The 13,219-nt window shown below is 41.2% G+C and overlaps 1 protein-coding gene across 1 annotated transcript in view; it reads left to right on the plus strand.

The window, feature by feature from the left end:
- LOC149300458 (T cell receptor alpha chain MC.7.G5-like) overlaps nt 1-13,219 on the plus strand; it is a 110,022-nt gene that overhangs the window by 16,338 nt on the left and 80,465 nt on the right. The gene's annotated exons all lie outside the window — the stretch shown is intronic.

Below are 13,219 nucleotides of genomic sequence, written 5' to 3' on the forward strand. Positions count from 1 at the left end.
TTCTAGCTTGCTGTCTAGTTATGGCTTCAATCTGAATTGATCCAATAAGATCATCAATGTTAAAAAGTTCTCCATTGATGGCTGCCTGTTTTGCTAATGAATCAGCCAAATCATTACCTTCTTTATCGATACTTTGTATCTTAGAATGACCTTTGGTTTTCTTCCAATAAATGGTCAAACCATGTTTGATTACCAATTCATCAATCTTACAAAACAGCTTACCATGCTTCACAGGTTTGTTGTTACTTCTCAGCATTTGGTTACGTTTCCAGCTAGACAGATATTCGACAAAGCTATTGCGCATGTAGTTAGAATCGGTTATGATAACAAATTCTTTAACACCATATTCAATTGCCATTTGAATGGTCTTATATACGGCACAAAGTTCAGCTATCTGACTGCTTTTAGGACCAATGCTGTATCCTACAGATATATTTGGATAATCACCTGTCCAGGTGATTCCAATACCTGCAACCAATTTCCGTTCATTATCAATGGTGATATGATATGAACAACCATCTATGTATACACATGATAGTGGTCGACAATATTCCTCGTCATACACTTTATAAGGAGAAAGTAATTGTTCCTCTAGGAAATCATCTCCGGTAGAGTTATCATCCAGAGGTAGAGCAGCACAATCATGTAGATCTGCTAGTCCCTGGGCAACTACGTTCTTCTTATTTTGATTATAACGGACTTCTAACGGCCATCCCTGTAAGAATAAAGTCCATGCAGTAATTCTACTGTTAGAAAGATTACCGTCTTGTATCCTGTCGCTCTGCAAATATTGTAGAGGTTGGTGAGCAGTTTCTACAATAATCTTCTCGCCGTGAATATAGCTCCGAAAATTCTGTAATGCCCATACCGTAGACAATAAAGCTTTCTCACAGTTGTTGAATTTCACTTCAACCGGTGACAAGGTTTTGCTTGCATATGCGATGACTTTGTTCAGATTGTCCTGTTTTTGATACAAAACCGCACTTATGCTTAAGTTAGTAAATCCTGTTTCCAGATAGAAAGGCTTACCTCCCTCCGGATATGCCAAACAGGGTGCCTGAGTGAGTTTTCTCCTCAGCTCATCTATAGCTTTGTCCTGGGCTTCCCCCCAGTTCCATCTTACATCTTTCTTAAGCAGCTGTAAAAGAGGTTTTGTTAGTTCTACATAGTTATCAATAAACTTACGGGAATAATTAATCATTCCTAGAAATGATCTTAATTCTTTGACATTGGTAGGAGTTTTGGCATTCAGAACGGCTTCAACTTTCTTCTTCTGTGGACTTAACCCTTCAGAAGTTACCTCGTGTCCAAGGAAGTTGACTTTGGTACGACACCATTGGGCTTTCTGTAATGAGAGTTTAACTCCTGCCTCTCTTAATTGAGTAAGAACATGTCGGATCTCCAGAATATGTTTATCAAAAGATGTACTTTTAAGTAAAATATCATCCACATAGGCCAAGGTTCCCCTTTCAAATGCATCAGGCATAACTTTATGCATGAATACAGCAAATTCATGACCAGAATTTATGTAACCAAAAGGCATCCGGGTCCAAGTATACTGCTGTTTTCCAAATGTAAAGGCCAACTTGTATTGGTCCTCTTTGTGTATCGGAATAGTCCAGTATCCCTGGGCACAATCTAAGGCAGTGAATATTTTGGATCCTTGCATTTGTACCAAATATTGGTCTATGTAGGGTACAGGCCATCCAGACATATACACACGTTTATTTAGCTGTCTTAAATCAGCACACAAACGCCATTGACCATTAGGCTTCAGAATTCCTAGGATGGGGTTATTATACGAACTGTGCACCGAACGGATAATGCCACGGTCCTGTAAATTCCGAATGATATCCTGTAGCGCATCATAGGACGCTAAAGGTAATCTGTATTGCTTGATACATACGGGTGGTAGATCGGGATCAGTCTGGATTCTAGCAACATGGAAGTTAGTAAAACCACAATCATAAGAATCTTTGGCAAAGATCTCTTGGAACTCCATTAGAATTTCCCTTAGCTGTTGACGTTCACTGTCATTAGCGCAAGCATCAGCCATGGATATCTGTTCTTCCACCCTTTCCTGAAATCCAGGAAAAACTTTAGGTTGACCTATTTCAAAGGATTCCTCAAGTTTAGAGGTTAGGTCCTCTCCAGGTGGATTAATTTTCTTTTGGTCATGATATTCTTGTTCATCAATTAGGTGGTCAAAGATAATGGAGGATTCTTCAATCCTGCACGAACCTTCACCTATATTGAAAGGATAAACAGATTGGATAGTGAATAAACCTTCTGGAATAGAATTAAACGTTTGTTCCACTATTTGTTCTTCTGTCAAGTATTCTTCAGGAATGAGACCTATTACATGATTTTGAAATCCAAAAGTATAATATTCTGAATCCAATGCCAAACCTACAACAGTACCTTTGGATAAGGTAATCTTATGAGGTGTGATGTTGTTTATAACAACATAAATAGGGTTTCCATGAATATTTACCATTGGTGTGGGTGTTACCATGATACCGAGCTGTTGCATCCGGTTGGATAAGCATATAAATGCATTGGGATTTCTCAATCTCTGGCCTTTCTTAACCTGTATGGGTAGAAGAAAGTTACTACTCCCTTGTGGAATGGTTACATCTTCAGGTACTTGAACACTGACTGCATATGGCAATAACTGTGCCGATTTCAGGGCTTCATCTTCATCCTGAAATTCACAAGGATCGCCTTTTAACCTGGTCCAAAGATTAGAATTAATCAGATCCAGATGGATAGCAAAGCGATGTATGACATCATTTCCCACATAAATCTGGTAACGAGGTTCGTCCAACACCAGAAACAAATGTTTGGCTGTCTTATTTCCGATAGAAATGGATAACAAACATTTTGCAATAATATTATGGCTATCCGATTGGCCGTCCAGATTATGGATCCACCTGTCTATAAAATCATTAACCTGCAAAACAGTAACATCAGATGACTGACTATTCCTAAAATGAATTTCAATTGAGTCCGGCCTTTCCTCAATCACATGGCAATTACGCCTGGATTGCTGATGAGATTTATCATATGGAATGGGTACTTTGGTTTGTGACCATACAATCCCATTCACACAATCTATGATTACATTAAGTCTTCTGAGTAGATCTATACCCAAAATCAATCGGTCATAGGGGAGATTTACCACTATTACCGGGTTTCTCAAGGTCTTATTACCGATGGTAAACTTTAACCAGGTTGAACCTATGACATGAAGGGAATTACCTCCAACACTCAGTAGAGTATTTGGAAAATCTCTTAGCTTCGGCTTTTCCGCTGCTAAGTCCATTACCTTCTGAAAGTACACATTTGATAATATAGTTGCCTGTGACCCAGTGTCAATTAACCCCATGAAGGGATGTGGTAATGAATCCTGTACATATACAGAGACATAATATCTTCCTTCATATTCTTCTAGTTCACATAAGAACTTAGAATGTGTCAGCATATCACTTGTCTTCCATACGTTACCTGTCACGGCAGTAGTTCCAACCTGTACTGATGCGTGCGCATTCTTACCCACTAGTTCTTCCTTCTCAGAAATGTCTTGAGCATTCAAGCTGTTACTAGCGGTCGGCATCTCATCGGTTAACTCCTTCCGAGCCGGTTCCTGGAAACTAGGTGCTTTTAAAGACAAGTTAGCTTGCGGACTCATTTGGTCTGGCTGCAAAATAGAAGACAAAGTGACAGACACGTCCCCCCTAGCCAAAAGTGGAGGGACCACATAGGTTTTACCATCATTATTAACACAATCATTTGATAGATGATGAGGATCTGGAAGTAAAACAGGGTTAGGAATTATATCATCTGATAACCATCCCTGCATTGCCACATCGGCTTTAACTTCGTTATGATCTATTGCGGGGGAGCTAGCATTGTGGCAGGACCTGCCCCTAAAAAAGGATTGGTGGTCGCTGTAGCCATAGTTTGACTTAATTTAGTCATTTGCTCCGTTAACAATTTGATTTGGTCACTCATTTGATTGACATGATGACGTAAATTGTTTTTCCCATTCCTGTACTGCCTATTAGGTTTGGAGTTATTTGGCTGAGGCTGTTGGGAGTTATCAGACTCAGACTGACTGGATCTGTCCCTATTAGTCCTGTAAAATTTCCTCCTTGCCTGAGGGTTTTTCTTCCACTGGGAATTACCCTTCCTCCACTGTGGATTCTTTTTGGCAGTAGGAATTTGTCCTTTGTTATCCTGGGATTCCACATTAGGAGTTTTAGGCCTGACAACAGGTGAGGCTGTAGCCGATTCCTGTTTCTGAGGTTTTGGGGATTTAACCACCTCAGCATAGCTGCTCTTTTTCTGAGATTCTAATCCCAGATGGGCTTGGGTTTCTGCCACCTCTTGTCCATAAAATTTCTGACTCTTTTTATCAGGCAAATCATCATTGGCATGCAGTACTGTATACAGCATCATGCATTCATTAACAAGCCAATCTAACGAGCAATCGCTATCATAATCTCTAGCAAGATTTGTCCGAATTGGAGAAGACATTGCATAGAAGAAAAGATCACGGAATTCTCGAGAATCATATCTGGGCTTACGTTCTGTAAAAGAATAAGCGTTCTTTAGAACAGTTAAAAACTCTCTAGGACTTTGGTGAGGCCTACATTTCAGATTATACACAGCCTTCTTAGCGGCTGAGACAGTTTTATACTGTCCAAACTCAATCTTAATCTCATATTTTATTTTAGACCAAGATAGGGTTCGCATACTTTGTAAACCTTCAAAGTAATGTCTGTGATGACTTGAAAAAGTGGCCGTATTGGCACCTTGTAACATCACAGAGGGTTCATCTGAAACATGACCTTCTGAATAAACGGAAGATTCACTATCACTTTTATCACTCTCCTGATTCTCATCAGAGTCAGAGGAATCGCGTGTATCAGAACATTTAATCTTCTGATTCCGCTGTGATTGGACAAAAACCACCTGGTTAACCTGTTCTTGTAGAGTTTGTTATTGCTTACTTAAACTCAGAACAGTAGACTCTGTTACGGTGGTGTGGGTTTTAACCCCTTCATCACCTTCACCATACAAAGATAGCTTAGGCATTTGCACACTATCCTGTTTAGACAATTGGACTTGGAGTTCTCGTATCTCCCTATGACAATTATCCAGATCATAGCGACAATTCGTTTCCCTGCTCTTAGCATCAAAGTACTGGCCATGAAGTGCCAAATGCTTATCAGTCAAATCATCAAACTTTAGTCTCAACTGTTTGTACTCCGCCTGGGTATCATTTAACTGATCCAGGGCTGCTTTGGAAACTTGCAATTCTTTTTGGAGACTAGACACTTCTTTTTCTCTAGTTTCACGATCTCGCAACAACCGAGAAGCCAATACAAAAAAGTAGGGCCAGGATGAAAAGATTAACTCTTCGCGTTCCTTCAAATCTGATGTTTGAACAATAGCATTCAAATGTCCAACCAAAGGTGATTCGTCAGACCATTCATTTGTTAGGGTCATTTGTACTTCATCCTTAAGGGATTGGAGCCACTCTCCATAATTCTCTTTGATTTTCATATTTTTATGATAACCTCTCATAATATCCTGTTTAATGTTATTAACATGTACCAGCATTTGTGCTTTAGACAGCAAAACATCTTCACCAGAAGCAGCACTCGATTTGCTGGACACAGACATGTTTTATGCACTGATCAGTATACAATACACAGTACCAAAAATATACTATGTGAAACAACAGAAAATGACAACAACTACCGTATATCAAGAATTGGAACTATTATTTTACGTGAAATATCTCAGCAGTGCCTCCAATTATGTTAGGGATATTAATGAGACAAAATAGGCAAAACCAATATTTTATCACATACGCAAAATAACGACGCTATCAAATATTGTAGTACCACATCCACAATATGAATTTAAGGAGATACCCTATATTTTATCTCCGATCCTAAATTCTTTCAGATCGCCGAAAATTATAATTCAAATTAGATAGATATCGCCACGATAGTCAATCAAAAATATTTATTTATTGTAAATACAATTTATAAAATCTATATATGGGTCACACAGTGCATAATATAAAACACAAAGTTTTTAAAACATGTCAAAAATGAATCAATTCAAATACAATATATTATCGATAGTTATCAATATGAATTAGTACTATATGAGTCTAACACACAATTAATTTCCAGTCCACTCAGCAACCAACAATTTATAATAATCAGGGCAGTAATAAAAATATCACTATTTCTCTTATATTAGTTTAACTAATATGACAAATTAAAAAGTAATTTAATAATGTCTACGAGTATTAGTGAAATTCCTAATAGATGCAAATGATGTCAAACTTCATCTACTTGTAGAAGTTAATCCAGGTTCATTGGCACGAAATTAAGTGGAAAAGAATATAACTTTCTACCAGTTATATAGGTTAGAACTCAAAGTAACTCCAAGAGTGAAATATGGTGCCAGAATCTTAAGATTCCAATTCTCTGGGGTAAATTTGGTGAATAAGTCCGTCCGGGTCTGTGTGTTTCAGGGTGCGATTTTTTTAAGGTCCGTTTTTTTCTTCAATTATCCAAGACATAAGCTTAAAAACAGAGCTCATTATCATAGCCTCCACCTCTTGATTGGAATTCTCCAATCATAACGGTGGGTTTTACCCATTAAAATTAGGATTTCTACTCATATTTACACCGTTGTAATTTCTTAATTTACCTGTGAGAGACGCTCTGGTCTAAGAATTAACTTAAAACCATTACATATGTGTTTGGAATTTATCCTTGGTCACCCTAATCGCCAGGTGTTACTTCCTAGATAATAACTCAGGTCTTGGTAGTCTTACCATGTAACCCCCATTCCAAGTTACATTTCTAAAGATATGCAGCGTCTACTCCTTAACTTTCTCATGGAAGATAACATTAATTGTATCATATATGCACTGAAACATCTATATACATGAACGCTTCTTTGTTCTCAATTATAGAGGGAACAAACACAAAAAGAAATAATCACTACATGATTAAGTAAAATAAAATGGCTCTGACTCCATTTTGTGTTCATGTAAAGTACAGAATATATGGAATACATGTTTTCTCTCATAAAATATCTGACAGTACCTATGCCCTATCTTTGAGCTCGGCCACTCCAATTTACCCCATCAAGCCATTTTTTTTAATATTAGACACCCCTTGGGTATTTGAAGTGCTTTTATTTTAACTGTTGAGAACTGTTGAGATTTTTGAGAAATTGTAGCACTTGCTCAAAATAATAAACTATTTTTTTATTTTATTTTTTTAAATTATTTTTTTTATATTTTTTTTTACACATTTTGCTGGTACTGGATGGTTCCTCTGGTGACATCACTGCATAATTATTTTTAAATGTTAGCACATTTTAATTTTTTTATCCTTGTGGAGCCAGAGTTCTCTAGAGGGTCTGGAGACCGTCTAGCGAACTTTTTCAACTTGACTGTTTTTTTTTACAGGGCGGCCGCCATCTTGCGGATGACGAAGATCACTGGCAGTGGCGGCTGTGACCGCTCCGGAGATATCCTGAGGTAAGTGTTTGGTGTCCCTGAATGCCTCGAGGCATTCGAGGCTGATCGAGGCATTCCAGCGACACCATTTAAGTTTAGGAGGTGATCGTTGATCGCCTCCTAAACACTTTTAAAACAGGCGTCCGCCGCCATACATTGTATGGCGGATGTTGACGTCCCGGGGAGGGGCCAGATATGGCCCCCAATGCCGATCTCGGCGTTACTGAATGCCTCGACATCGAGGCATTACAGCAACGCTTTTAATCGAAGAAAGTGATGGTCACTTAACGACCTTTGACAGTCCTGAACCGTCAAAGGTCGCGAAGGGGTTAAAGGAGGTTCAGTTGCAATATATAGATCTGTATTTGGTTCAAATAAAGCAGTCTTGTTATTGGGGTAAGCCTCGGCACTGTCCTTGTCAGGACAGCAAAGCATTGTATCTGTTAGGCATGGAGACCAACTCCTACCTCCCCTCGGGGACTGCCATCCAACTGCCGGTCTCTCAGTGGCACGGACACACTGCCAAGAGGCAGGCCACATCCCCAAACTCACGGTCAGCGGACGCCGCGTCTCACACATGTGAGCACGCCTCTGATGAGGAGGGGGCGTGGCTTAGCCTCTGTGAGTGCGGCAGCTTGGTGGGGAGACGCTATGGGGAAGGGAGGCGGAGTCTTCTGACTTTCCTTCTATCAAGTGCCAAGGGAAATAGGAGATCAGAGGAGAGGGAGAGTGGATCCTGCTATCTACCCCTATATAACCCCTCCAGGGCTTACTAGTTCAGCTGTGTACATGTTTGTTACCTGTTCCTTCTATGTACCTTGAAGTCTTCCTGGTTTTGATCCTTGGCTCCTGACCCCAATATTGCTATGTTACAGTCCCACAGAGGTTCCTGACAGACTATATTTTCTGCTGTTTCAACACTATTTCCATCTGATGATCTAGTTTATATAAAGAGATAACCATGGGAAACCCGCCACTTGGATCACTCACTCAATCTAGGACTATTCTGATACAATAACCTAACAAAGACACAACTTCCATGAAGGTCTACAGACCCATACCTGTATTTAATCAAGATATTAAAATTATCATTAATATTATACCTAATAGACTACAATCTTTTATAGGAGAGCTCTTACACCCATTCCAGCAGGGCTTTCTGCAGCAACCTGTATGCCCAGAATAGTGGGCCGGGGGCACAGGAATCCATTGGTCAGCCTAGATGCTGAAAGTGTTTTTGACTGACATGGCCAAAATTGCAATACTCCAGGCCAAAATTTGAAACCACATATACAAATTTAATGCTAACCTTATCATGAGGATAGAGGTCAATGGTCTGTATTCAAAGGAGGTACGGCTTAAGAGGGGGATATTCCAGGGGTGCCCATTATCACCTTTACTTTTTAATATCTGCCTTGATCCCCTGATAAGGGCCCTGAGCAAATCCCCAGATTTATCATGCATACTTGTGTCTAACCCGGCTGTTTCCCTACCACAAATCATTCATTTGATCCAGAGATGGAGTGAGGTCACAGGCTTTACAATTTCTATTTCAAAATCGGTGAGCTTGTTCTTACACTCCATGGTGCAGCCCTCCAAAACAGTCCAACTTGTGATCAGGTGGGCCCACAGATATATTGATTACTAGAGAGTAAACAAAAAGCAGCATAGTGTTCCTCCCCTAACTATGATTGTTAGCTAGTAGAACATGAACACAAAATTAAATCCTTGTATTTCCCAGAAAATAACCATAGACCCTAAATCCATGATGATAATGTTCTTTCAACATTTACATGCACTCCAGGTTTTACAAAGAAAAATTATAAAGATATTTTTACATGCTCTCCGAGGTTGATAGAAACAGAAAGCAGGATGTGGTCGGATACCTTGATATTCTCAAAGTTTTTTAGATGTTTTAGGTAACTTCTGTATCATTGTGGTACTTGGGCATCACAGTGATGAAAATGTCTTTATGAGTACTGTAAAAAAACAGTAGTATATTGTCTAATGGCAATCCTATACAAAGTGAATCTTTTTTCACTAGGCCTGTGAACCAAACAAAATATTGTTTTTATGATTTAATTCCAAGTTTATAGTTACTCTCAGTGACGTCTTAAAGCATGGGTACACTAGGCAGTTGCCCAGGGGTCCGGCATTCTAGGCCCCCCTAGTGAATCACATTGCTGTAGACAAAAGACGCATTTTCCCAGGGCCTATCCACCATTTCATGAGGATAACTTCCCCTTTACGACAACTGATTGAACAAAAGTAAATTAAGTGCAAGCAAGTGAGGTGGAAGTGTCATGAGCTCAAAAATAATGCATGCTCTTAAGGCAAACACTGAGAGGGAAAATAAAGCTTTTCAACTAGATCACAGAATGTTGATTAGTTGGTACCCAATACCAATGGTGCCTTAGGCTTCAGTGCCTCACCAATGATGAATGCACATACCTGGGAACTCTCCAGGTTTGACCTGGAGATCTCTGGGTGAAGCACCACTTCTCCGGTTCTCCGGGTCAACACACCGAATCCTCTGGGTTGCGGGAGCGGGTTCTTGACACGCCCCGCTCCCCGCCCCTTTGACACCGACGTCAGCGGGATAGCAAAAAGTGGGCAGTCATGGCCGCGTCCTGGAAGGGAAGGCTCTGGGTAGCCGGAGTAAAGAAGTACCCAGGTATGTGAATGCATATTCAACTACTTCAATATCTAGTCTCATCTTGTTAAAATGCTGCAGCTCCAGAGCACCCTTTCTCTGTCTGCAACAGTACGCACTCCATGTAGCAGTCAATAACTGGCAGGAAAGCACTACTACTGAAATAAGTTTCTAGCCGCATGCATGCTGGGGGTCTTGTTGACCCTTGTGGCAGAGCAACTGGTTTGAAAATCTGCCCCATCCGTGTTAAATACCACCTCAATATATATGTGTAAGTAAAGGCCTGACCATTTTACCACAAAAGTATACTTAGTTCCATTTTATGAGACCCAACACATATAAAAAGTCTCCCTGCATACATTTATTTTTTAAAACAGAACAAATTCTGGGGATACAGCTTTAAAAATACTCTGTAAAAAGAATAAAAACCATAAATGGTGCAATAATTTTTAAAAGGTTTAAAACAGCCCCCACTAGTTGTGCCACACTCACAAGATTGTAGTAGCTTTTAAAAAGTATTTTTAAAGCTGTATCCCCAGAATTTGTTCTGTTTTATCCATATACCTGTTATAAGGGGCTTTTTGAAGGAAGAGTCCTTGGGGAAGCTACCACATATGTGTTCCGAGGAATGAATAGACGGTTAAAAAGTACCCTGTTTTTATATTTTTTCATTCTTGTAGAACACAGTTACAACTGTATTATACATTTATTTTTGTTTATCATGCATTCCTCTCAAAATTTTCATGTATTGCCCTGTTTTTTGTTATGAGGGAAACTGGTAGTTTTTGTGCCTCCTATGAGTGAAAACTGGGTCACATGCAAACTCAGCATTGAAGGTATAGATGAAATTAAAAATGCATAGACCCTTACATAATACATATAGATCACAGCTCACACACCCAAAAGGCCAGCCATGGTACTTAGTTTGCATACATATAACCTGCCCCAGATTGCACAAATAGGACTTGCCCCAGCATCCAGATTGCCCACACAAGGGCTTGCCCCATTACACAGATTGTACATATAGGACTTGCCCTGCACCCAGACTACTTCGATGCTGCGTAGATAAGGTAGGCTAGATGGGGAAGGGACCAGGGAGATTACTAAACCAAGACGAACACAAAGATTCTTTGTGTTGTGTGTCTTCGTCTTCCTATACGTTTTACCGCCGCCATGTTCGTATGTTCAGTTTTTGGGCTGAACAACGAAAACGCACCCTTCGTGTTCATTTTCATGTTTGCCAGAATACGAATGCACAAGTTTAGCATTCAATTGCCCCAACAAGTCGGGAAACTCCAGAGCTTAGTGGTGTTAGAGGCAGTCCAGTGAGTGTGGCCATTCCCTTGACCATAACCCCACTATCGATTGGAAGGAGGGACAAATCAATGTTTAGGACCCAGGTTGTCATGCTACTTGCTGCAAATGTTTTTAAAAGTTTTGTCAATGACATATTCCGGCATATGCTACTGTCACATGCGGTGACTTATTTATATGACGTCCTTATCTACTCCCTTGATTTCATCATACACAGAAAACATGTTGAACAAGTGTTACTGCGCGTTCGTGAAAACTTCCTGTTTGCTAAAGCTGAGAAGTGTGAGTTTGAACAGAACCGTTTCTCCTTTCTCGGATACATCATTTTTGAGTCTGGCTTAGAGATGGATCCTGCAATGGTCACAGCTATCAGTGACTGGCAACGACCTACCGATCTCAAGGGGATCCAACGATTTCTTGGCTTTTTATCGTCGCTTTAGCAGGAACTTTTCTCAGATTGTTGCTTCCATCACAGCTCTCACTAAGAAGGCTTTGTAGTAGGATGACCACATTTTATTATTGCAATTCAGGGACACACTATGAAGTGCATGAGATTACAGACCCAGGTGTGATCACACAGGAATTCTCATTTATCAATCCATGGAGGTCTGGATATGGAGTCACACTCAAAATCAAAATGGAAAACCACACTACAGGCTGATCCAACTTTGATGTAATGTCCTTAAAACAAGTCACAATGAGGCTCAGTAGTGTGTGTGGCCTCCACGTGCCCGTATGACCTCCCTACAACTCCTGGGCATGCTCCTGATGAGGTTGTGGATGGTCTCCTGAGGGATGTCCTCCCAGACCTGGACTAAAGCATCTGCCAACCCCTGGACAGTCTGTGGTGCAACGTGGCGTTGGTGGATGGAGCGAGACATGATGTCCCAGATGTGCTCAATCAGATTCAGGTCTGGGGAACGGGCGGGCCAGTCCATAGCATCAATGCCTTCCTCCTGCAGGAACTGCTGACACACTCCAGCCACATGAGGTCTAGCATTGTCTTGCATTAGGAGGAACCCAGGGCCAACCGCACCAGCATACGGTCTCACAAGGGGTCTGAGGATCTCATCTCGGTACCTAATGACAGTCAGGCTACCTCTGGCAAGCACATGGAGGGCTGTGCGGCCCCCCAAAGAAATGCCACCCCACACCATTACTGACCCACCGCCAAACCGGTCATGCGGTCATGGAGGATGTTGCAGGCAGCAGAACGTTCTCCACGGCATCTCCAGACTCTGTCACGTCTGTCACATGTGCTCAGTGTGAACCTGCTTTCATTTATGAAGAGCACAGGGCGCCAGTGGCAAAAATGCCAATCCTGGTGTTCTCTGGCAAATGGCAAACGTCCTGCACGGTGTTGGGCTGTAACCACAACCCCCACCTGTGGACGTCAGGCCCTCATACCACCCTCATGGAGTCGGTTTCTGACCGTTTGAGTGGACACATGCACATTTGTGGCCTGCTGGAGGTCATTTTGCAGGGCTCTGGCACTGCTCCTCCTGCTCCTCCTTGCACAAAGGCAGAGGTAGCGGTCCTGCTACTGGGTTGTTGCCCTTCTACGGCCTCCTCCACATCTCCTGATGTACTGGCTTGTCTCCTGGTAGCGCCTCCATGCTCTGGACACTACGCTGACAGACACAGCAAACCTTCTTGCCACAGCTCGCATTGATGTGCCATCCTGGATGAGCTGC

The sequence above is a fragment of the Sceloporus occidentalis genome, unplaced genomic scaffold, assembly GCF_023333645.1.
Source record: "Sceloporus occidentalis isolate IW3139 unplaced genomic scaffold, rSceOcc1.0.p SCAF_24, whole genome shotgun sequence".
In the NCBI taxonomy this organism is placed as follows: Eukaryota; Metazoa; Chordata; class Lepidosauria; order Squamata; family Phrynosomatidae; genus Sceloporus; species Sceloporus occidentalis.